The sequence below is a fragment of the Hypanus sabinus genome, chromosome 28 (genome assembly GCF_030144855.1).
Source record: "Hypanus sabinus isolate sHypSab1 chromosome 28, sHypSab1.hap1, whole genome shotgun sequence".
NCBI lineage: Eukaryota > Metazoa > Chordata > Chondrichthyes > Myliobatiformes > Dasyatidae > Hypanus > Hypanus sabinus.
In genome coordinates, this window is record NC_082733.1 from 9,972,999 (window position 1) to 9,999,006 (window position 26,008).

The following is a 26,008-nucleotide window of genomic DNA, read 5'->3' on the forward strand; positions in this document are numbered from 1 at the left end:
TATCTTTTCTACATTTTTCCATGTGGGACTTTGACTAAGGCCTTACTGCAATCCATAGTGACTATATCCTGTTACTTCTTCCAAACTTCAACCAATTAGACAGAATCTTCCTCTAACAAAATCATGCTGAATTTCTTTGATTAACCCTGCCTATACAAGCATAAATTAATCCTGTCCCTCAGAATTTTTTTTAAAACAACTTTCCTAACACAAGTGTTAGACCTATATTTCCCAGGCTTATCCTTGCCACCCTCTTGAATCAAGGCATTATGTTTGAAGTTCTCCAGTTACCTGGTGCTTCATTTTACCGTTTACTCCACTCGTTTCACTGTTATTGATCTCATCTGCCCAGTAAGCTGGAGGTGACTTCACACACTAGGGCAGGCATATCCCTATTCCACCAGGGTCTGAGGCCAGCCAGCTACCCTTACCTGGTTTAGTGTGTCTGTTGAAGTGGTGTACTGGGGTATGACTACTGTCACATGGGAGCTACTGGAACACAGGTGAGAACTAAGTGTCTAGTTGGGACCAAAGATGAGTGAGCTGCCCCAGAATGGACATGACCAGCCCCTTCACCAAAGGTGCTGCCCCTCCCTGGACTCTCCACACACGGCAGCATACATTGGATAAGTTCCTCCATCGATAACTATTAGGAAATAGTATGCAGTTCTATAGTGGTGGAGTAGCATTGGTGGTATTCTAATTTGTTCTGTATTTTGTTTAAATACTTAATTTGTGACTCGGTTAAATGTATTTTGTCTTATTTATTTATTTTTTTAACTAGTTCCATGAAACTTTGGCTAATTGGGACAGATGCTTAATTAAGCCAAAATGTACTGTTTCTGATGTTTCCCAATTAATTGGAATCCACGGCACCTGCCATACACTTTCATTTATTTCCTAATCACACCTCTAATATACTTTGTCATGTAAGGTTCCTAATCTTGCCTTTTTAAACTTCCATTGTTAACAAAACATACTGGCCCTGAACTCCTACAAACTCTCTGTTAAAGGACATTCCACGAGTCTGTGTCATTTTACACAAAAGAACCTGTCCCCAATCTACAGGTCCCATCATACACTATTGAAATCAGCCTTCCCTGGTTCAAGTCCTTAACCTGAGGGACAACCTTATCCTTTACCATAACTATCTTGAAGGTTACAAGAAATATGATCGCAAAGTTTTTCCCTGTTGACACTCCCACCACCTGTCCATTTTCATTTTCCAAGATAAGAAATAGGATTGGACCGAAGATCAATCTTCACTTACTGGACATAATGATTCAGGAGCAGGAAAATCCATTAAGATGACAGGCGAAATAATAACGGAGCCAGACAGATGTATTTTGGAGACGACAGCTGGAGATGGAGAAGTGCAGAAGGGGTTGATGTGGCCAGGTTGATGTGGAGGGATGGGTTAGTAAGTTTGCTGATGACACAAAAGTTGAAGACGTTGTGGATAGTGTGGAGGACTGTCAGAGGTTACAGCAGGACATTGATAGGATGCAAAACTGGGCTGAGAACTGGCAGATGGAGTTCAACCCAGATAAGTGTGAAGTGGTTCATTTTGGTAGGTCAAATATGATGGCAGGATATAGTATTAATGGTAAGACTCTTGGCAGTGTGGAGGATCAGAGGGATCTTGGGGTCTGAGTCCATAGGATGCTCAAAGCAGCTGCACAGGTTGACTCTGTGGTTAAGAAGGCATAATGTGTTTTGGCCTTCATCAATCGTGGAGTTGAATTTAGGAACTGAGAGATAATGTTGCAGCTATATAGGACCCTAGTCAGACCCCACTTGGAGTACTGTGCTCCGTTCTGGTTGCCTCACTACAAGGAAGGATGTAGAAGCCATAGAAAGGGTGCAGAGGAGATTTACAAGGACATTGCCTGGATTGGGGAGCATGCCTTATGAGAATAGGTTGAGTGAACTTGGACTTTTCTTCTTGGAGCGAAGGATGATGAGAGGTGACCTGATAGAGGTGTACAAGATGATGAGAGGCATTGATCATGTGGATAGTCAGCGGCTTTTTCCCAGAGCTGAAATGGTTGCCACAATAGGACACAGGTTTAAGGTGCTGGGGAGTAGATACAGAGGAGATGTCAGGGGTAAGTTTTTCACTCAGAGAGTGGTGAGTGCGTGGCATGGGCTGCCGGCAAAGGTGGTGGAGGCAGATATGATAGGGTCTTTTAAGAGACTTTTAGATAGGCACATGGAGGTTAGGGTTATAGGTAAGCCCAGTAATTTCTAAGGTAGGGACGTGTTCGACACAGGTTTTTTTTCTATGTCTACAGTCAAATGAAGAAGTTGATATTTATAACTACTGTACAGTAACATAGGCAGAATCTTCTGAAAAGATTCAAACAAGGAATTCTGTGAAAGATGGGAATGAATTTGGGAAGTAATAGCATGTACTCTCTGGAGAGGCTGGAGGCGAGGCAGTAATTTCTAAGGATAGATTAGTTAAAGTTTCAGAAAAGGGATGAAAGGGAAGAAGACCTGAAGAGGACTGTTACTAATATCAGTAATACAAGATCCAGGAAGGGAAGGTGGGAGGTCAATTAGATTCAGACTAAAGAAGCAGTCACTGTGTTCAATTGATAAACTGAGGTAAGACAGAACTTGAGCAGAGGTTGACAAGAAACTGGAGATCAGAACAGAACTGAGGTGTGGGGTGGGGGGGGGCGTTTATAGGAAATTTGGCCCTATGGTCTAGGCAAAGGAAGCAAAGGAGCAGAGGTAATGACTGGATTATCTCAATCTTCCTGGCAATGAAGTTGCTTGCACTCTTGGAGAAATGGGGAAATGGGGAGAGATCTTTAGGAAGACAACCTAGGTTACAAAGAAGCCAGGGTGGGGGATGATACTGGAACGATGATTGGTTTTGCAAATAGTTTAACACTCAGTTATATTGCATGGTTTGACAAAACTGACAGAGACATGCTGAACTGTTCAATTTGGCTTTGTTGGAATTTAACCAAGCTGTGAATAGTTTCAATGAGGACTAATCCACAATGGAAGAAGTAAAGGATGGGCCAGAGCAGATTGGTAGCCAAATATTAAAAAGTAAGTTCTTGAAATTCAGATTCAAGTCCACTGATAAAGACTTTTCATGGAATTCCTAAGTGGAAGGAAAGAGGTAACAGGAGAAATGTGGGTGTGAATGAAGAATGACTGAAGGATCCAAACTGGTATTACTAAAAATTGCTGATAGAAGTAGCAAAGCCACTAGAGGTATGAAGTTCAAGAGAATGGCCTTGAATGTGAAACAGGGACATTTATATGGATGATACAATTCACACAGGATAGGAAAACAATAAACTGTGACAAGAAAAGTACTGTGATGAAATGAGATGAAGTTTGAATTCACGATGCCCTCCTTGCAATGATTTATAAATTACTGCTTATTGTCTAATGATAATTGCAATTAAAGACATAAAGTTGATTCTTTCTAACATTCTTCAAATACTGAACTTTGTTTTTGCCACCCGGTGCGGATATGGCCTGAGTGCAGAGTGAGAGACACTGATACAGGTTGAGAATTTACAGACTTTAATGCGAATAGTGTTAAAGGGAAATGAAAACAATAAATGCCAGGTCAAACAGGGCTGTTGACTAAAACACTCAAATAGAAAACTACACTGCAGCTGAAAAGAACAACTAAGAATAAAATGAATACCACTTGTCTTCAGTCAGTTGACTCGACAGTCCAATTTCTCAGGCAAGGCAGAATGCAAACAGGCAGCGAAGTGTTGCTGTGTCCAAGTCTCAACCAATACTACGATGGAATGAGTGAGTTAAATACTATCACAATGAAATAATAATTAGCTGAACCATGCACATTCATGAGTGCAATTGCCAGATGTGCTGCTGAATCCGTAGTTGTGCCAGTTTTGTGATTAATCTTATTCCTAATGCCAGAGGGTAGGCTTGGCTGATAATTGCTATGATGTTTAATGAAGGTAAAAGCAAATGTTGGTCTTGTCTCTTGTGCTTGCTGACTTACACTGACTCCACACATCGGCAGCATATTCCTGAAATCGTTATAATTCTGGTTATACCCACTTCCTAGTTCTTGATCCGTGGACTTGCAGTCTAGAGCTCTTCAGGTGAATTTCAAGATTCAAGGCTATTTAATGTCATTTCTAGTAAAGGAAAATGAAATAATCATTACTCTGGATCTGATGCAGCTCAGTAAGGTAAAAATGCAATAATAATAAAAAAGAAACGCTAAATATGCAAACTTAAGATGTTTATATATATAGATTGATTGTGTGTCCATCAAGTGACGCCAGGCACAGCAATGTCGATACTTAAGGTGAATGACAGAAAAAGATGACGTACTGGTGGTGGAGGTGTGGAGGGACGCATTAGTGGGTGGAGGGGTTCATTAGCCTTACTGCTTGGGGGAAGTAAGTTTTGAGTTTGATGATCCACTGCTGTGCTGTTGATATAAAGAGGGGTGAGAGTGGTGCAAGTTCTTCCAAAGTCAGTGACGTCTGGACACAGAAGAAGAGGCTATTTGCCTTCAACCAGGTCTCTACCTCCTCTTTGTAGGCCATCTTGTTGATGTTGTTGACAATGAGCCCCACCACTGTTGAGTCGTCGGTGAACTAGACAATGTGATTACTCAGGTGTCTGGCCGTGCAGTTACACATGAGCAGAGTGTACAGCAGTGGGTTCAGCACACTACCCTGGGGGGGGGGGGGGGCAACCGCGTAGAAGATAATGGGAAGTGAGGAGCAGTTCTGCATCCTGACTACCTGATGTCCGTTAGTTAGGAAGTCCAACACCCAATTGCACAATGGGATAATTAGACTGAGAAGTAGGAACTTGTTCACCAAGTTCCATGGGACAACAGTGTTGAATGCCAGACTGAAGTCCTGAACCAGCATTCTGACATAACTGTTCTCATTCCTAGCTGAGCCAGGGCCTGGTGCATGACAGGTGCTATGACATCTTTCATAGAGTGGTTCTGTGGGTAAGCATATGGGTCATAAAACACTACAAAACAGAAACAGGCCATTGGCCCACTTAGTCCGTGCTGAACCATTAATCAGCCTAGTCCCATTGGCCTGCACACAGACCAGCTCATTCCACACTCTCTCCACTCTCTGAGTGGGGAAGTTCCCCCTCATGTTCCCTTTAAACGTTTCACCTTTCACCCTTAACTCATGACCTCTAGTCTGGTCTCACCCAACCTCAATGAAAAAAGTCTACCTATACCCCCCATAATTTAGTATGCCTATATCAGATCTCGCCTCAATCTTTCTAGTGAATAAAGTCCTAACCTATTCTATCTTCCCTTATAACACAGATGCTCAAGCCCTGGAAACATACTTGTAAATTTTCTCTGTACTCTTTCAATTTTATCTACATCCTTCTTGTAGGTTAGTGACCAAACTAACCTATAATTTCCTGGCTAATTCTTAGAGCCTTTCTTAAACAACAAAACAACATTAGCTATCCTCCAGTCTTCTGGGACCTCACCCCGGCTAAGGATGTTATAAAAATCCAATGATATTGGTGAATGTCCAATGTAGCAATGTGGTGAACTACATATACCTGTCTGGACACCCCTCCTCCCCGCTGACTGCTCCTGTGGCTCCTGCCACTGACCGTGGTGGTCAATTGCTACTTGTTCTTTCTTCCAGCCAATAAAAGCCTATATCTTGCCTCATGTCTCTGAGAGTTATTGATGGTGCATCAAGCAGGGATGGAGCATTTGATATGTACTGTTACCAGCCATTTAAAGCACTTCATGACAATGGGTGTCAGGGCCACCGGGCAGTAATTGTTTAGTTCTGAATGTATAAGTGTTGTTTGCTACAGGGATAATGGAGGCCAATTTGAAGCATGTGCAGTCAGCAGCCTGGAGGAGTGAAGTGTTAAAGATGTCTGTGAAGACATCAGTGAGCTGGTGTGCACACGCGGCCTGATATGTTGTCTGGCCCTGCGGCCTTATGGGTGTTGACTCTCTGGAGAGGAGTCCTTCTCATGTCTGCTGCTATTACAGACAGTAGCTACTCAGTGGGGGGAGGGGCATGGTGGAGGGTGGCTTTTGTCTCCAACATTGTGTTGCACGCCTCAAAGCACACATAAAAGTTGTTTAGAGCATCAGGGAGGGAAGTATCATTGGTACAGATGATGCTGTTTTCCCTTGCATAGTCACTAATACTCTTGATGCCCAGCCACATACGCTGGAATTTGTTATCGGACAAATGTTCCTGAATTTTTTGACCATAGGTGGTCTTTACTCTCTTAATGCATTAGGTGATATTGCTCCTGGCTGTCCTGAGGGTTGTTCTGTCTCCAGACTTGAAGGCAGCATTCTTGGCTTCTAGTAGGGAGTGCAAATTTGTGTTTGCCAGGGCTTCTGGTTGGTCCGTAAGATGACCATTGTTGAGGTACCAACATTGTCAACCTCTAGCCCGTGACCAAAGAGGCATACTCCTCAAGGACTGTGTCTTCTCTGTTTGTGATGGTCTCCTTGAACATCTGGAAGTTAGCCCATTCAAAACAGTCCTTAAGCATAGAGATTGTCTTAATTTGAAACTAGTACTATTACTGGGAGCCAGAGAAACCCACTGCATCTCTGCACGTTACCATTTTGTTCCTCATTATAAATGCAAGTTTCCTCAAAGCCAGTCAACCCCAGACACCACTGACATTAGGGGAGACAAAACTTAATAAATCCATTCCTCTACACTACAATTCTTCCCCCGTTAAACTTCAATCCTTGCCAATGAACTTTCTACCAAGAGAAATGAGACCTTCCTGTTTACTATGACTACATATTTCACACAATTTGAATAAACCTCCACTCTATCTCCTTTGTTTTAAAGAGAACAGCCTCAGCTCAGAGATATCCATAATTATCCTCCTCATGCAACATTATTGTAAACCACTTCTACTCCCTCTCTAGTGCTACTATGTCATCGCTTCACAAAAGCATAGTTTACTGATACCCTATATGTGCTTGTAAAACATCCCACCCTTCAAAAGCTCATTTCAGGGAGGTAGCACCATCAATTTGCGGGAGACTCCTGGAACTTCCAGGAGAGGTGGGTTGTCTGCAATAGAGTAGCTCCTTAGCAGCTTGCCAGCTAGTTTAAATAACATTAGATATGCTAATGGCTGAATGACACCTGTTAAACTCACCTCAACAGTGATTTAACCCACCATGGGCAATAGAAAAGTCACTGTTGCAAACAGTGCAGCGAGCAACACTGTCATTATTTTGACCCCTATTAGGCAGGGTACACTTTAGTGTAGTCCGGGGTGAAGTACATTTTATATTTTCTTTTTTTGGAACACTCTGCCATGGCGCTTTCTCTCTCTCTCTCACACTCTTTCTCTCTCTCGCTCTCTCTCTCTCTCTCTCTCTCTCTCTCTCTCTCTCTCTCTCTCTCTCTCTCTCTCTCTCTCTCTCTCTCTCTCTCTCTCTCTCTCTCTCTCTCTCTCTCTCTCTCTCTCTCTCTCTCTCTCTCTCTTTCTCTCTCTCTCTCTGGCTCACTGAATCTCAATCTCGCTCTGGCTCTCGCTCTCACTCTCTCTCAAAAAAAACATCAATTTCCGGGATATTGTATATAACTTGCGGGCGTCAGGGAGCCGCTATCAATATGCGGGAGATTCCCAGAACTTCCAGGAGAGGTGGGATGTCTGTGTTTGCTATCTAGTATGTGCAAGAACTAGGCCTCAAGCCATGGTATTGCCTGTTTACAGGTGCCAGAGCCGGTGCACTCCACTGGGGCAGTGCGGTGCAGCAAACAGGTTGGTACTGCCCCCAGTGTTCACTCGGCAGAAGACAAAGCCTATTGTGATCGATGGCTGGTTTTTGTGGCTTGAGTCTAGACTTTTTTATTGCGTGGCTGTACCCTTTACGTGCTTGCTATCTTGTACATGCTATGTGTGCTTTGTGCTGTGTGTGACTGTTGGTGTTGTTTCTGCACCTTGGCCCCGGAGTAACATTGTCTCATAAATATTCACATATGGTTGAATGACAATTAAACCTGAATTGGATTGAAATTAAATGGAAAAGAGGCACTTTTGTGTAAAAATATGTTTAAATATAGAAAATGGTACTTAAAAATATGTGAAAAGAATGGGGCACAAATTCTGCATCAAAATTTTCTGACCTAGATACTGATGCCCATGACTCCTGGCTTCAGATCCCACCTACACCAGTTACCTCAGGCACTACTCATCTGCCCACCCAGTTACCTCAGATCCTACCCACCCACCACCACATCGTACCTCTCATGCTCACTGCTACCTCAGACCTTACAGGCCCACTACTGCCCTAAGCCTTAGACTTCACTCACTCACCACTTCCACCGACACCACTCACCTACTGTCTTGGCCCCTCCAACTGATGGGGTTGAGAAATACAGAGAACTTGAAGGTGCACACCTGATAACAGTAAACAAATACCCAGCCCCAGAGGTAAACATTACCCATGGTAAACAGTAGGTTTATAAATATGAGGGTACTTATTAAGTAGTTGCTGAGCTAGCCCAAGTATCAGTGGCTTTCAGTCCTTGAAAGCAGCATCCATCATCAAGGACCCCCACCACCCAGGTCATGGTCTCTTCTCACTGATGCCATCAGGGAGGAGGTACAGAAACCTGACGACCCACATCACCAGGTTCAGGAACAGTTACTACCTTTCAGCCATCAGGCTCTTGAACTAAAGGGGATAACTTCACTCAAATTCACTTGCCCGTCATTGAAATGTTCTCACAACCTACGGACTCACTTAAAGACTCTTCATCTCATGTTCTTGATATTCATTGCTTACTTAATTATTATTATTATTTATTTCTTTTTGTATTTGCATGGTTTGTTGTTTTCTGCACTTAATGTTCAACTTGCACAGCCTTTTATTGGTTCAAGTATGTTATTGTTCTATTATGGATTTATTGTGATTGCTCGCAAGAAAATGAAGCACTCTACCATCCCTGGTAGAGTGCTCAGAGGATGTGCAGACCAGTTAGCAGATGTTCTCACTGACATCTTCAACATCTCCCGAGCAGTGCCACCATTCCAACGTGCTTCAAGGCTGCCACCATCGTCCCCGTGCCGAAGAAATCTTCAGTGTCCTGCCTAAATGACTACCGTCCCGTTGCACTTACATCCATCATCATGAAGTGTTTCGAGAGGCTTGTCATGAGGCAAATCAAGACCCTACTGCCCCCCTCACTGGACCCCCTGCAGTTTGCGTACCATCCCAACCGCTCAACAGATGACGCCATTGCCACCACCCTCCACCTGGCCCTAACCCACCTGGACAAAAAAGACACATACCTTCGGATGCTGTTCATAGACTTCAGTTCAGCACTCAACACTATCATCCCTCAGAAACTGATTGGAAAGCTGAGCCTATTGGGCCTGAACACCTCCCTCTGCAACTGGATCCTAGACTTCCTGACTGGGAGACCTCAGTCAGTCCAGATCGGGAGCAGCATCTCCAACACCATCACACTGAGCACGAGGGCTCCCCAGGGTTGCGTGCTCAGTCCACTGCTGTTCACTCTGCTGACCCATGACTGTGCTGCAACACACAGCTCAAGTTCATCAAGTTCGCCGATGACACAACCGTGGTGGGTCTCATCAGCAAGAACAACGAGTCAGCTTACAGAGAGGGTGCAGTGGTTAACAGACTGGTGCAGAGCCAACAACCTATCTCTTAATGTGAACAAAACAAAGGAAATGGTTGTTGACTTCAGGAGGGCACGGAGCAACCACTCCCCGCTGAACATCGACGGTTTCTTGGTAGAGATCGTAAAGAGCACCAAATTTCTTGGTGTTCACCTGATGGAGAATCTCACCTGGTCCCTCAACACCAGCTCCATAGCAAAGAAAGCCCAACAGCGTCTCTACTTTCTGCAAAGGCTGAGGAAAGTCCATCTCCCACTCCCCATCCTCATCACATTCTACAGAGATTGTATTGAGAGCATCCTGAGTAGCTGCATCACTGCCTGGTTTGGAAATTGCACCATCTCGGATCGCAAGACCCTGCAGCGGATAGTGAGGTCAGCTGAGAAGATCATCGGGGTCTCTCTTCCCGCCATCACGGACATTTACACTACATGCTGCATCCACAAAGGAAACAGCATTATGAACGACCCCGTGCACCCTTCATACAATCTCTTCTCCCTCCTGCCATCTGGGAAAAGGCTCTGAAATATTCGGGCTGTCACGGCCAGACTATGTAACAGTTTCTTCCCCCAAGCTATCAGACTCCTCAATACCCGAAGCCTGGACTGACACCTTGCCCTACTGTCCTGTTTATTATTTATTGTAATGCCTGCACTGTTTTTGTGCACTTTATGTAGTCCTGTGTAGGTCTGTAGTCTAGTGTAGCTTTCTCTGTGTTGTTGCTTTTTTTTACGTAGTTCAGTCTAGTTTTTGTACTGTGTCATGTAACACCATGGTCCTGAAAAACGTTGTCTCATTTTTACTGTGCACTGTACCAGCAGTTATGGTCGAAATGACAATAAAAGTGACTTGACTTGAATGTCAGGGTTGTATATGGTGGCATGTATGTACTTTGATAATAAATTTACTTTGAAGGTTTAGTAACTCTGTGGATGGGCTGACTCTGAGCCAGTGTCGCTGACAGAAGAGTTACGGGGAGAACAGAACATTAGGAACAGCAGATGGGCTGCTGGAAGCTGTGTACTCAGTGAGTTGTGCTCGCTCTCTCTCTATCTATCTCTGTCTCCCTCCCTCTCTCGTGGATGAGGGTCTGTTGCCAATTCTCGGGTGACAGGACTCGGGGGAAAAATGTGGCACAACAGATTTTTAACACTGTAAATCAGCAAGTTGTTTTGTTACATCTTCCCTCTCACTGTGAAAGGGGTCACCACTTTTTCCCTTTGTTAGGAAAAGAGAGAGCCTGTGGCATGTCAAATTGTCAGGTGAATGATTAATTTTTGTTGTATTGCAGATGATGGTCTCTATTGGGGGGTTTGCTATTGCTTGTTTGGTGGGTGGAGGGTGCTGATGTGTTTTGTGGAAGTGGCGAGGTGGGGAGGGTTTGCTTTGCTGCTGCTTGTACATGGGAGGGCGTAGTGGTGGGAACTTTGGATTTCTAACATTTTATTTGTCACTCATTCTTTGGGGCACTCTTCTCTTTTCATGGATGTCTGTGAAGACAAAGAATTTCAGGATGTATATTGTACACATTCATCTGATATTAAATGGAACTATTGAACTACTGCCCTTTACTTTGGAAGTGCTGAACCTTTCTGAAGATGACCTAAAGCATTTCCTCTGCACAGCTCTGCACATTTTCCAGGTTAGTCTCTGCCTCACAGCAGCCGACTGTCTGAACCTCTTACCCCGCTCCCTGCTTTTGACAAAAAAATATTAAAAAACAAAAGGCTAATACCATAACTTGATCAAAATGTCATATTTTACCTCAAATATATGCTGTTTATTTTACAAGTGCTTACTTTTTAAAGTATTTAACTGTGACATCTCATTCAAAATTGATAACACTGTCCATCTGCCAGTTAATTCCATGGAAATGGGGACATAACTTTTTTTTTTAATTGACTGCTGAACTTTACTTGGTTCTACCTGCTAGTGAACACTATAATACTGTCCTAACTAAATTTTAGCAAGAGATGCTTGGTCACTACAGTAGTCATGGATATCCCCTTTGCGAATACCTGCACAACAATAACCCAGTTAATGATGTTCAGCGTGGAGGTAAAGTATTGTCTGCCCAAATCCAAAATGTTCTGAGGAAGAGATAACCCAGCTAGGCTAGAAGTCATGTGATCAAGGTGGAAAGAAATAACTGGGAAAGAAAGGGATTGTGAAACAAAATTATCAAGGAAATTAAATAATAGAATTCTCTACAAACCTTATACAGGGGAGGATGTGAGTAGGGAAACAGAGGGCAGACAGAGCAGGATAAATGCTCAGCAAGTCAATATGAAATGGAGAATGGTTACATAATTACTTCAGTTTTAGAGAGAAAATTTGAGTCATGGCAGAGAAGAAACCATATTTAAAATAAGAAGTGAAATACAGGCCCTTCGGTCCAACTCTTCCATGCTGAACTGGGTTAGTCCCATTTGCCTGCTTATGGCATATATCCCTTTAAATATGTCCAAAGCAATACACATAAAATGCCAGGGGAACTCTGCAGGTCAGGCAACATCTATGGGAAGGAATAAACAGTCGAAGTTTTGGGATGAGACCTTTCATCAGGACTGGAAAAGAAAATAAGATGGAGGGGAAGGGGAAGGTAAAGCTCAAATGAAGTGAGAAGCTGGGAGGTGATAGGTGGGAAAGGTAAAGGGCTGAAGGACAAGGAATCTGATAGAAGAGGATAGTGGACCATGAGAGAAGGAGAAGGGAGAGAGGCAAAGGAGGAGGTGAGAGGCAGGTGAGAGGAAGTCAGAGAGCAACTAGAGTGGGGAATGGAAGGAGAGGAAAGGGGAGGGGGAAAATTTCCAGAAGTTAGAGAAATTAATATTCATGCTACACAAATAGAATATGAAGTGTTGCTTTTGCACCCTGAGAGTGGCCTCATCGTTTTAGTAGAGGAGACCATGGACTGGCATGTCAGAATGGAAATTGGGAATGGAATTTAAACTTCTGGAAAACCCTGCTTATTGTGGACAGAGCAAAGGTGCTCAGCAAAGCTGTCCCCTAATCTAAGGCGGGTTTCACTGATGTGAAGGAGGCGGCATAGGGAATACCATGAAACAACCCCAACAGCCTTGCAGATGAAGTGTTGCCTCAGCTGGAAGGACTGTTTGGGGCCCTGAATGGAGGTGAGGGTAGAGGCGAATGGGCAGGTGTAGCACTTCTTCCACATGCATGTGTCCAAACGTCTTCTAAATGTTGTAATTGTGCTCAGTTCTGCCACTTACTTTGGCAGCTCATTCCATAGACTCACTGTCCACTGTGTGGAAAAGTTGCTCTCAGGCCCCTTTTTAAACATTTCTTCTCTCACTTTAAACCTATGCCCTCTAATTTTGGTGTCTTCTACCTTGAGGAAAGGACTTCAGCCATTTGTTGGCCCCAGTGGTTTTATAAACTTCTATAATGTAACCATTTAGCCTCCTGCACATTGGGGAAAAAAGTTTTAGCCTATGCAGTCGCTGCCTATATCCCAAACCCTGCAATCCTGGTACATCCTTTTAAATCTTTTTGTAACCTTGCCAATTGAGTAAAGTTTTCCTGTGGTATGGTGACCACACTTATACGCAGTACTCCAGACAGGGCATTACCAATGAGATGTACAGCTGTTTCCTTATGCCAGATACCTTCCTATGTCACCAGTTCCAAGGAAGTAAGTTCCTGTGTCTCTATCTCTCTCTGTTCTACAATGCTCTCCAGAGCTCTGCCATTTACCATGCAAATCATGCCTTGTTTTATCTTACTAAATTGCAACAGCGTACAATGATCTGAATTAAACTCCATCTGCCACATCACTGGCCCAGTTGATTAAAGTCCTGTTGTAATCATAGACAACTTCTTCACTGTTCTCTGTACCAGCAATTTTAGTATTGTCTGCAAACTTACTAACCATGCTACCAGCATTCTCTTCAAAATTATTTATATAAATGACAAGTAACAGTGGATCCAGTGCTAATCCCTGCAGACATCAGTGGTTACAGGTCTCTAGTTTGAAAAACAACCCTCTCCAATCAAACTCTATCTCCTACCATCAAACCATTTAGTATCCAATTATTTACCTTGCAAGGGTCTTGTGTGATCTAACCTTCCTTAACCGTTAACTTTCCCTAATCAATCTTCATCTTTCCAGATGCACATAGATTCTATCTCCTCTCCAATAACTTACTGATGTTAGTCTCACTGGTCTGCAGTTCCCAGGCTTTCCCTTGCATACTTCCTTAAATAAAGGTACATTAGTCACCTTCCAGTCTTCTCATGGCTGTCGATGATAGATAAAGCTCTATTAGAGGCATCTCAAATTCTTTCTTAGCTTCCCACAAGATCCCAGTGAACTCTTAAGCAGTCCCCACAGATGTGTCTGCTACCTGGCCAGTGTTTACAGGATTCCCTGTGTATGTTTTTCAGCCAGACAGTGTGCATGGTGGAACCAGCATTAAGGAGCACAGGAGGTGTTCCCCACAGATGTGTCTGTTACCTGGCCAGTGTTTACAGGATTCCCTGTGTATGTTTTTCAGCCAGACAGTGTGCATGGTGGAACTAGCATTAAGGAGCACAGGAGGTATACCCAAAGAAATCAGCGGCAGCAGAACATTGCATTCACAATGGCCATAGGACTGACTTTGATGGTGTAAAACTACTGTGCTGTGCCAATGGCTGTTGCGACTGCCTTGTAAAGGAACCCATTGAAATAAAACTAGAAGAGAAAAATTTTAACAAAGGTGAACAGTCTAAGCAAAGACTGGAATTCAAAGTGGGACAGAGAAAAGCTGTCAGGATGAGGACTACTCAGTCAGGACAACAGGGGCATAATTACCACTGGAGTAGACATCCCCAGACATTATCCCTGATGAAGAAGGCAGAGTTTGTCATTGAAACATCAGTTATAATCAATATCTGGACCTGGCTGAAAGCCTGAGAAGAGTTTATTCATCATATACACCAGGAAAGCACTAGATCCTTTTCAGATGAGAAATATTTGTTAAGGTTCTTACACATCTCCTTTAGCTCCTTGACCTTGTTGATCTTGAAGTGGCCATTTTCCACTCCATAGCTACTCTTACGGCCTGGTGGCAGGATGGAGATACCTCTCTACCAAACAAGATGTAAGGCACTCCTTCCCTCTGCTAGCATGCAGGTCACTCTTAGGCAAGATGTACCCCCTCCACCCCTGATTAGGGTTACATGAAGTCATGGGAGCAAGCAGTGGATAGAAGTTTGAGCAGCTGGCGCATGACACAGGTCCTGGTTATGTGACCACTGACTCCAGATAGACAATCTCCGGAGAGTATTGATAATGTCTGGGGTCACACATCTTGTAAAGACACTGCTCAGAAGAAAGCAATGGCAAACCACTTCTGTGGAAATAGTTGCCAAGAACAATCATAGCTTCTTGATCTCCTACGTCACATGACATGGCACATAATGATGATATCAGTAGAATCTCCTTGGATTCTCCTTGTCTTCTAAAGCTACTTCGTGTTCCATCTTTGTCCTCCTCTTGTGTACTCATACGAGGGGTGATTGATAAGTTTGTGGCCTGGGGTAGAAGGAGTCAATTTTAGAAAACCTAGTACATTTATTTTTCAACATAGTCCCCTCCTACATTTACACACTTAGTCCAGCGGTAGTGGAACATACGGATCTTGGACCTCCAGAAAGTGTCCACAGCAGGGGTGATTGATAAGTTCGTGGCCCAGGGTAGAACTCATCTCCTTCTACCTTAGGCCACGAACTTATCAGTCACCACGATGAGTTATTAACTTCAAACTTTCTGCATAATCACTCAAAGAGTTGACCTGCATGTGCATGTAACGAGAGCTGTATAACTCATTTCCTTCTACCTTAGACCACAAACTTATCAATGACCCCTGCCATGGACACTTCCTGGAGGTCTGAGATCCGTATGTTCCACAACCGCTGGGCTAAGTGTGTAAATGTAGGAGGGGACTGTGTCGAAAAATAAATGTGCTAGGTTTTCTAAAATTGACTCCTTCTACCCCAGGCCACGAACTTATCAATCACCCCTCGTACACTCCTCAAGTGTTTCAATGATTCCAGCTGCCTGTACCTGACTATGCTTCCTTCTTTTTTGAGACAAAAGCCTTGATACATCTTTCCATCCAGGGATCCCTACTTCTGCTAGCCTGTCCCTCACTCTAACAGGGGTATGCTAGCCCTGAACACCTGTTTAAGTTATAAGGATACACTGGATAGGCTGGGTTTGGTTTCCTTTAGACAATAGACAATAGACAATAGGTGCAGAAGTAGACTATTCGGCCCTTCGAGCCTGCACCGCTATTTTGAGATCATGGCTGATCAATTACTATCAATACCCTGTTCCTGCCTTGTCCCCATATCCCTTGATTCCCCTTTCCATAAGATACCTATCTAGTTCCTTCTTGAAAGCATCCAGAGAATTGGCCTCCACTACCTTCCGAGGCAGTGCATTCCAGACCCCCACAACTCTCTGGGAGAAGAAGTTTTTCCTTATCTCTGTCCTAAATGACCTACCCCTTATTCTCGAACCATGCCCTCTGGTACTGGACTCTCCCAGCATCTGGAACATATTTCCTGCCTCTATCTTGTCCAATCCCTTAATAATCTTATATGTTTCAATCAGATCCCCTCTCAATCTCCTTAATTCCAGCGTGTACAAGCCCAGTCTCTCTAACCTTTCTGCGTAAGACAGTCCAGACATCCCAGGAATTAACCTCGTGAAGGAGAGGAGACTGAGGGGACATCCAATATACTGTAGGTATTCAAAAACTGGAGTGGCATAACTTGGATAAGAATTGCTTCCCTTGAATAAAGTTGTCTATAAAGCAGGGAGCATAATTTAAGGGTAGAAGGTAAGAGGTTCAGAGGAGACCTGTGGAAGAATTTTTTTGCCCAGAAGATGACTGAAATCTGGAACACACTGCCTGAGGGATTGGTGGAGGCAAAGACTCTCACAACACTTAGAGGAACGCTGGAAATGGGAAGCCATGGGCTGACGGCTGGAAATGGGGTAGTATAGATAGGGACTATGGGCAGTGTGGCTTGCTTTGGCTTCGTATTACTCTGACATCAGTTAAGTTCAGGCATTAATATCAGGCACAATAAACCTTTAATCCTACTTGTCCTTTTAGTACTGATTGTCAGGAAATGTAGAGGAAGATTAATCCAATGGCAGACAATTTAGCTGTAAATGATAACCTTACTAATATTCTGCAAAATAACAAGCCACAAGGGGGGGCCACAAAACAAGAGACAACAGAAACTAAACACTAAAGGTAACCAGGTATACCTTATTTATTGATTGATTGAGATACAGTGTAGAGTAGGCCCTTCTGGCCCTTCAAGCTGTGCCACCCAGCCTAATCACGGGACAATTTGCAATGACCAATTAACCTACTAACCACTGGGTCTTTGGACAGTGGGAGGAAATTGATGCACCTGGAAGAAACCCATGCAATCACACTGTACAGGGAGTGGCAGGAAGTGAATTGGGGTCCCTGGTACTGTAAACCATTGTGTAAACCACTATGCTACCACACCACCCCAAATTTAGGCAGGGGGAGTGAAGGCTAGGAGCAACTAATTGAAGCCAGCTGGTTCGATGAGAGAACAAGGAATATAGATGAGAACAGGGGTTAAATGGGCTGCAGGTGATGAGTCTGGATCAAGCTGGGTGGAGACTGGGAGGTGCCTGTATGTGCAGGCCTGACATGACCCCTTACCCGTAATAACCGAGGGTGATCCAGATTGTTTAAAGCATTCACGCTTGTTGCATTGTGCTCTGAGCAAATTATCTTCTCATCTTTTTAGCACTGCCTTGAGATTTTACTTGTCCTTAGCGGTAACAATGATGTCTTTCAGTTAACACTAAGTGCCTGGGCAGCCTTGCAGCACCAAGTCCATAGCTTTCTGCCAGAGTGCAGGTGCAGATACTACACCAAAACTAACCCTATTTTAGCCAGTTGTATGTGTTTATTGTGAGAAACTCTTTGGACTCTTCTTCCATCTCCACCTGTAGCTAAGTCCACTTTGCTGGAGTATTTTCCTCCAGAAAGGTTTGCAAAGATATCCTCTATCCTGGGCAGAGGATATTGATCTACTTTTAGTACTGGGTTGCTGGTGACTTTAAAATCCCCACAGATCCTAACAGACCCACTCTTCTTGGCTACTGGAACCACAGGTATTGTCCATGGGCTCTACATAGCCTTAGAAAGAATTCATTCAGCTTCCATGCAATCCAACTTTATCATGTATGGTATAAGTAGCCAGATGGGCTTTGTAAAAATTGGTGTGGCATTTTTATTTAACACCATTTTATTCTTGTTTGAGTTTTTCATTGCCATCCTTGAACACTTCTGTGGCATCATCCAGTATCTTTGTTAATTGGCTTTTAGTTGACTCACTTGCAGGGGATGTGGCATACAAATGTGGATGGCTTTCTGATCAAACTGTAGTTGTCTCAGCCACTCAGAGCCCACAATGCTGGCCCTCCTGTTTTTACCATATACACGCTCAATGTGGCTTGTTGGTTGTTGTTTTTCACTGATACTAATGTCATTCTCACAGGAATTATCTTTTCTCCAGTATGAATTCCTAGTTTGATATCTGCAGGCTTCAATTCAATATCTTTGAAATGCTGTGCAAACTCATTTTGTGAAATAACGGAAACAGCCAGGCACTGTCCAATTCCACTTAAATTAATTTGCCATTCACTTCCAGTGTAAGCTATATTGCTTGTCTCTTGTCAGTTTTCACATTTTAAATCTCAAGGCTACCTAGTCCTGTGTCTCTCCCATCATTATCAGAGTTTTCATCAACAGCATGCAGATTAGTGCTCTTTTTGAAACTGCAACTTGACTTTTTATCTTTTTCTCTTACCTGTGCATTCCATACATTTTTGTCTGCCCAACATGCACTTTGTATGTGTTCTACTTTGTTACATTTTCTACAAGTTTTGCCTTTAAACTTGCATTGGTCTGGTGTATGTGAGCCCCTGCCACAATGGTAACACAATTTGCTTGGCCAGGCTAGTTTCCCTTTAGATGTTGCAATTTTGTTCATGGTCACTCTCTGGCTGCTGTTTCCATTGATACAGTAATTTGAACTGCTCTTTTAAATGTGAGTTGTGTTTCGGTTAGGACCAATTTTTGAATGCTTTCATGTAAGATTCCATAAATTAACCAATATTTCATTGCATCATTAAGCCCATCAATGAACTGACAATGTTTAGACAATCCCTGCAATTCAGTCACTTAAGATGAAACAGACTCCCTGCCTTTTGATTCCACTTATGAAACCTAAAACATTCTGCAATCAGCAGTGGTTTCAGATCTAAATGTCTCTGCAATGCTTTCATAGTATCAGCAAAGCTCATTTGGCTTGTTTGGTTGGAGCAGTAAAACTAAGCAAACTCTTCCACCAATACCACTCTGTAAAACTGGCAGGGTCTCAACCCAAAACATCAACTGTTTACTCTTTTCCATAGAGCCAAATTTCTCCAGCATTTTGTGTGTGTGTTGCTTGGATTTCCAGCATCTGCAGATTTCTCATGTATGTACATTGACTATTCCATTTGCTTTAATATACTTTAATATGCTCAATTTGCTCAGTATGCATCAAGCAGTTATCTGTTGTGCAATCAAATATGACTATCTTTCCAATGTAGCCAGCCATTCCTGCACTTTTTAATTTATTTATGATTACTATCACCCATTACTCACTGCTTATGAAACAGTAAAGTTCTCCATTTTCTGCCTTTTTAAAAACTCAAACATTTTGCTGCACTTTTTAAATATCTTGCTGCACTTCTAATTTAACTCAGATGTTTTGCTGTGTTTCAACAGGTAGGTAGTCATCTCAGGTTGGTTAAAACTTCCTCATTGGCACTGTTGTGTTTTGTAACTCTAAACTATAAAAACTAATTGAAAGAAAACATGGAGCTGGGAGATGTGTGCACTTAGTTTCATTGTTTATTTTAGAGAGACACGCAGAAATAATGTGCTGGCGTAATGATGTATAGTAAGCCATTCATGTACTCTTGCATATAACCCATAATCATTTACTTAATCAACAAAAAATGCTTAATCAAACAATGCATTTACAATATTACTCAAATATTACTGCAATATTTAATCCACAACAGTGCAGATGGTGGTTGCCCTGACAGCAATAGGCACAATTGGCAGTTAAAATGGCCTTTCGTGCCCACCTCAAAGTATTCAGTAGGGGCAGACCAGGGCCCTAGCAGATGGGATGTCCACTGTGGGCTCCTCAGTGGGGAAAAACAGAGCTTGGAAGTCATGAAGCACTCTGAAGTGTGACATACCTGTGGCAGAGGAGGTGTGTAGATTGTGGGACAGCTAGGCCCAATCGAGATAGTTCTTCCATGTGGAAGAGGTGGCAAAGCATTACAGAAACTTCTCCACTTGCAGATTGGCTCTTTCCAACAGACTGTTGGTCTGCAGATGATAGCCAGAAGACAAACTCATTGAGGTGTGAAGGCCCACCAGAAGTGGGATTCAAATTGTGGGTCCTGGTCTTACACAATGTCCTGAGGGAAGCTGTGGAGGTACACTACATGTTGAAGATCCAGGACCGATGCCTCAGTGGCTGATGGAGGCTTGGGGGGGGGGGGCAATAAAGTAGGCCACCTTGGAGAACCAGTTGACTATCATGATCACTGTGGCCCCCATTGGAAGTTGACAAACCCATGATAAAATCCATAGTGATGTGGGACCATGGGCATAGAGGGGCAAGAGGCCCCCTGGTTGAAGGAATTGGACCAGGTACACTGAAGGCAGGCAACAATGAACTGATGTACATTTGTGATCATGGTGGGCCACCAGAATCAGCAATACAGAAAGTACAGAGTCCATCGTATACCTGGATGGACAGCGAGGGGTGAGGAGCAGACCAACTGGAGTGCATCAGAGCACACAGACGCCATCATGTACATGCAGTTATCAGGTGTGTCGGCTGGAACAGGCTCCTGATATCAGTCTTGGCAGATCTGGTTCTCTGGGTCCCAGACGACTGGAGAAAGGATCTGAAGCTGGAATGATGGGCTGAGGGTCGTCTCCATTTCATCTGGGTGTAGAAGCTCCCTGTCTCCTACTCCGTCATGCCGCTGTGTAGAGTTGAACTTACATGAGAAGTAGGCACAAAGATGTGTCCTCTCATCCACACTGCATTGGGAGAGGATCGTCCTGGCACCTACTTCAGAGGCATCCACCTCTACCACAAAAGGGGTTCAGATGGCAGAGAATGGAGCATGTCTTGAGATCCTCAAAAGTGCAGTCTGCGGTAGCACACCAGGTTACCGGGGTGAGGGAGGTAAGAGGAGAAATGATTAGGCGGTAGTTTCTGATGAAATGGCGGTAGAAGTCGGAGAAGCCCAAGAAGCACTGTGGATGTTTGAAAGGGGCTATTGAACAATGGTGAGCACTTTCTCTGGGTCCATGGTTATGCCTTGGGGTGAATGGATGTAACCTCGGAAGGAAATGACTGGGGTGTGGAACAGGCATTTTGCTGACTTGCCGTACAGTTGGTTTTGAGATGCTGAAGGTCTGAATGGACATGACAGATGTGGTCTTGGGGGGGTTCTTGGAGGAGATGAGGATGTCATTGAGGTAGATGAACACATACCTGTGTAGCATGTCTCAGAGGATCTTGTTAATGAAGGATTGTAAAATGGTTGGACTATTGGTGAGTCCAAAAGGCATCTCTAAGTATTCGTAGTGGCCAGTGGGTGTTATGAATTCTGTTTTCCAATCATCCCCCCAGGATGCATAGATCCATTTTGGTGAAGATCAAGGGAGAGGAGAGCGGTTCTTAATAGTGATTTTGTTGAGCCTACTGTAGTCAATGCAAGGATGAAGACCCCTATCTTTCTTTTTAACAAAGAAAATCCTGGCTAGGCACTGGGATGGATGAATGAAGTCATGCTGTAGAGCTTTGGCGATGTAGTCATTCATGGCTTGGGTGTCAGGAAGAACACATGACCTCAGGGAGGGGTGGTGCCCAGAAGGAGGCTGATCACTCAGTTGTGTGTTCTGTGAGGTGCCCTATTGCTGAAGGTGATGGCCTTGGGGATGGCTGCTGCCCAGAAGCAGGCCAATCATGCAGGTGCATGGTCCGTGAGGCGGCAGGGTGCTGGCTTCCCTATTACTGAAGGTCATGACTAAGCTGTGATATTCCTGTGGGAGCTGGGTGAGGTCAAGAGTTCATCCGTGTCCATGGATTTATGGGTCGAAGTTAACGGAGGTTGCAAGCAGGAGGTCCAGCAGGTGGGTCTGCAGCTCAACATTGCACTGGATGGTCAGGTGTGAGTGGAGAGCCAGGAGCAGCTCAGGACGAGAGGAGTGTTAGATGAGTCAATCAAGAGGAATTGGATGAGCTCTCTAATGCTCATGTGCAAAAGTGTGTGAATGCTCTGACTGTTCCAGACGCCCAAAAAATGTCTGTTAATGGCCCTGCTGTTGAGGCAATGAGAGATGGGTTCATCAGGGAGTCTGCGCTGCAGACACAGGGTCCGATCCGGGAAGTTGTCTGCTGGAATCCACCAGAGCCTCCTGTGCATGTGGAGCCAACAGAGTGTGGAGGAGAGAGGGAGACCAGCTATGATGCTGGAACAAAGGGCAGGGGTGATAGGAGGCCCCTCATCTCTAACTAGCGTTGGCGTCCCAGGCACAGTGGGTAATTATTGCGCTGGTAGGTGCCAGGTCCACAGTAAGTGCACAAGTTGTTTCTTCACTGATGGTCGCTCTCTTGGGGGGGGGGGGGAGTTATGGAAGCTCTCCCAAACTGCTGAGGGTCTTAAGGCAAATGTGATGAGGGTCTTGCAAGCTGAAATGAATCTGAGAATAGAACTGGAATTCTGGCTGTTCCATAATACGGAGAGCCATGGTGATGAGGCTTTGGAGTTTGGTGGGGATTTCCCGGATAGACATTTGTCTTTCAAGAACTCTGAGAAGCCGTAATGGTAATGGGCCAGTAGAACACTCATATTCCAGCTGCACTCCACAGTGAGTGTCCTGAATTCCATAGTTTAATCCAGCACAGAACATGAACTTCAGTGCAGGTGAAGTTATCAGATCCATAGCTCCCTTCCCCTTCCCAGATGGCTGAAAACCCAGTGCATCTCCTTGCTGAAATCCTCATTACTGCTGGAAATAGTGGGTTTATTGTCCCAGGTAATGGTAGTCCACTAGCTAGAGCTTTCCCAGTCAGGAGAGAGATGAGGAAAACATTTTGGTCCAGTCTGTAGAATACAGAGAGAAGTGGAGCTCGAAGTTTAAGACCCACAGGGACAGGAAGTTGTGGCATTGGGCTGGAGATCCACGGAAGTGTTTGGGCACAGGAATCTAAGGCTTAGAAGGAGGAGGATGACAGTCACAGAGTTGCTGCACTGAGGCAGAAAGTTGGGTGAAAATGTTCAATGGTTTCCTGCTGCTTCTGGATTGTGGGCTCATGTTGGGGGATGACGTCTTGAGACAGGTAATCAATAGTTCACTCATCCCGTCAGGAAATGTAGAGGATGCTTGATTCAAAAGCTGAGTAGTTGAGGTGATTCAGCAGTAACCAATAACCATTAACTTTAATATCAGACAGCAAAATAACAAGCTATGAGGGGGCACAAACCAAGAGAGAGCAACAACTCAATACTACTGGCAACTAGGAGCAGCTGGTGGAAGCCAGTTGGTTCAATGAGTGAACAGGGACTGTGGATGAGAACTGGGGATAAACAGGAAGTGGGACCAAAAAGAAAGAACAGAACCATGGAAAGTTCCTCCTGGATCTCTTGAGGCTATTGAAGCTAGTGCAGTCAGTGTATGAAATGATTTGGTGAAGATCTGATCCAGTTAGGCTGAGAATGGCCAACATCCATCAATGCCCTTTGGAGGCTTAGAGATGTTCAGGAAATGCAGCACCTATCTGTTCCTCCCCTTGTGAGGCTGAACTCATTTCTGCGGGTCCTCCCTAATCTGTCAATCTGATAAACTTTTATCAATTATGCATTATGCAATATTAACCTAATTTTAGAGCCCCTATGTTGCTCTAAATAAATGGACCAAGTATATCCAATTTAATGAGGAATCATTCTTATAGTTCTCATCCGAACCTCTTAAAAACCCAATGCATGAGGATCCAAATCTGGACTCTATTCCCAATCTGGTCTTCAATCCAAATAATGAGAGAAAGGAAACCTTTACATATATAAATGTCTTCTTTAGTGAACAGCGTGAAGTGTATCATATTTTCCTTTCCCTTAGCTTCTGCCTATTGGATAATTATCAAGGGATTGAGATTATCCTGCTGTGTCAGAGGATGAGAAGTGAAGGAAGGAAAGTCCCACTAAGCTAGATTAATGGCGATTGTATTTTTTCTTTTGCCTACATATTTATTGTTTGACCAGATCAGACTGAACACCCATGTGAATACCCAAACACAGTTGTTCCTTTGGAAAAATACATGACTTCTTGGAGTGTTACAAATCCTGTGAGAAGACATAAAATCCTATCTTTGTGTAGCACCTCTAGGATATCTCAAAGTAGTTTAATGATTAAATACTTCATTGTTTCCTCAGGATGTCCTCTGGGATCATGGTTGATTTGCTTTCATTGCCATTCTGTGGGTTCAAGATCAGGATCTAGACCAAGGGTGCCCAGCCAGGGGGCCACAGACCCCTTGCTTAATGGCATAAAAGGTTTGAGAACGCCCTGATGTGGACAGAAGGCAATTCAACAAGTGATTGTCTAAAACATTTAAAGTACTTGATTTGATGTTAAGTATTTTGAGATTTTCTCAAGGTCACAAGAGATGAGGCCACAGATGGGAAGGAGGTAGATTGTTAGTTTGAGATGTGGTCTGAGTTCTGTCTGTCTGCTTCTGACCTGGTTAGCAATGCCATGCTCCCTCTTTACTGCCGGTCACGGATCCCCACCCCCAGTGCGGATGTTGCACTCTTTTGCAAGGAGGGTTTAAGAAAGTTCAGAATATGGTGTCTGTTTTCATAGTCAGGCATTGGGCATCTGAACAGCTCGGCCTGCCCACGACCTTACTGAATATAACTAGGGCCCGATGCCCTAGTTGGAGAGGACACAGAGGCTGTCTTGGGGATGCTGTCAGTGGATTATGCAAGAGCAGCTTTGCTGGTATCCCTTCAAGACCTTGAAGTGCCCCCCTGTCAGTAATTCAAGTCTCAGTACCTACAGAGGAATGATGGTCAGCACGCCGAACATTTCCCCGTTTTTCTTCACAACACCTTTTAAATCCACCTGGGTCAAAGATGCCCTCTCCCACGAGTGCAGTCCTCGGTTCGGCGCCGAGGGCTGACTGGGTTCGGGCGGGGGAGCAGATCCTTCCGGCTTTGTGGCAAAACTGGGCTGACTCGGGTGATGTTATGTCCGACCGACTCAGGGAAATGGTCAAACTGGGCGACTTGTCCTGCCTCTGCTCCTGCACTTAACTCTTGAGAGGACCTCGCTGCCGCCTCGGGAGGAACACCTGCACTCACTTCACACACGGGCTGGACCCCCGCATTCTCTGTAGATTCCCTTCGTCCTCCTATGCAGCAAAACAACCCCTCTCCTCGCAAGGGGAGCGAATTATTGCGACCAGCCGGAGGGTGAAGCATCCGCCGCGCAAGACATTTCTTTTTGCTTAATGATATTCGTGACTCTATTCAGTACTTACAGGAAAAGTCTGGATGCAAGCATGGCCTTGAGTCGTGCTCACGGCGCCTGCTTGCGAGCTGGATGTTGGCTTCGGTGAAGATTATTTTATTCATTTGGACATCCAAGGAAATTGCTCATCACTCAACGCTTATCGGACCAGCACCCGCCTATTTTTTTGACTTGGGTTAAAAACGAACTGGCAGCCTGTTCCTGATGCCCTTCGTACGCAGACTGCTGTTGTAATGTAGGAACGGTCGGCGTGCTCTCCTAACCTGGAGCCGCCTCACCGGTGCAGTCTCCCCGAGTGCTTGCCCAGCCATGAGCGGGCCGGTGTGGCGCCGCCGGCGCTGAGGCAGCGAGTATGTGGCGCTGGATGGGTCGGACGCTGCGGAGTGCACCGAGCAGTCAATGCAGTAAGTGGCAGTCACACTGCGGCCGGGAGCTTCAGCCCAGCCAGCTAGCTAGCGAACAAGTTGAGTAAGCTAGTGAAGGTGTTACTCCGAGCCGGCCGCATCCAGTGGAATTAGCAAATCTGCGGAGTGCGGCTTGAAGAGCAATTAATGCTGGGCGTACTGCTTGCGGCCAGGCGACGCCTTGTTCTCGACGCACAGGATAAAGTCTGATGTTTCCAGTCGCGAACTTTAGGCAGATAGGTCAGTCGTGTTTTTTTCTCT

General features: G+C 44.5%; 1 protein-coding gene across 2 annotated transcripts in view; it reads left to right on the forward strand.

Annotated features, from left to right (window-relative positions):
• Positions 1–19,620: 19,620 nt before the first annotated feature.
• LOC132382418 (cortexin domain-containing 1 protein) overlaps positions 19,621–26,008 on the forward strand; it is a 76,716-nt gene continuing 70,328 nt past the window's right edge. Inside the window, exon 1 of one of the 2 annotated variants that reach the window (XM_059952589.1) lies at positions 19,621–25,987. The gene's annotated coding sequence lies outside the window, so the exon portion shown is untranslated. The remainder of the gene's footprint in view (positions 25,988–26,008) is intronic. The other variant, XM_059952592.1, reaches the window with a different exon arrangement.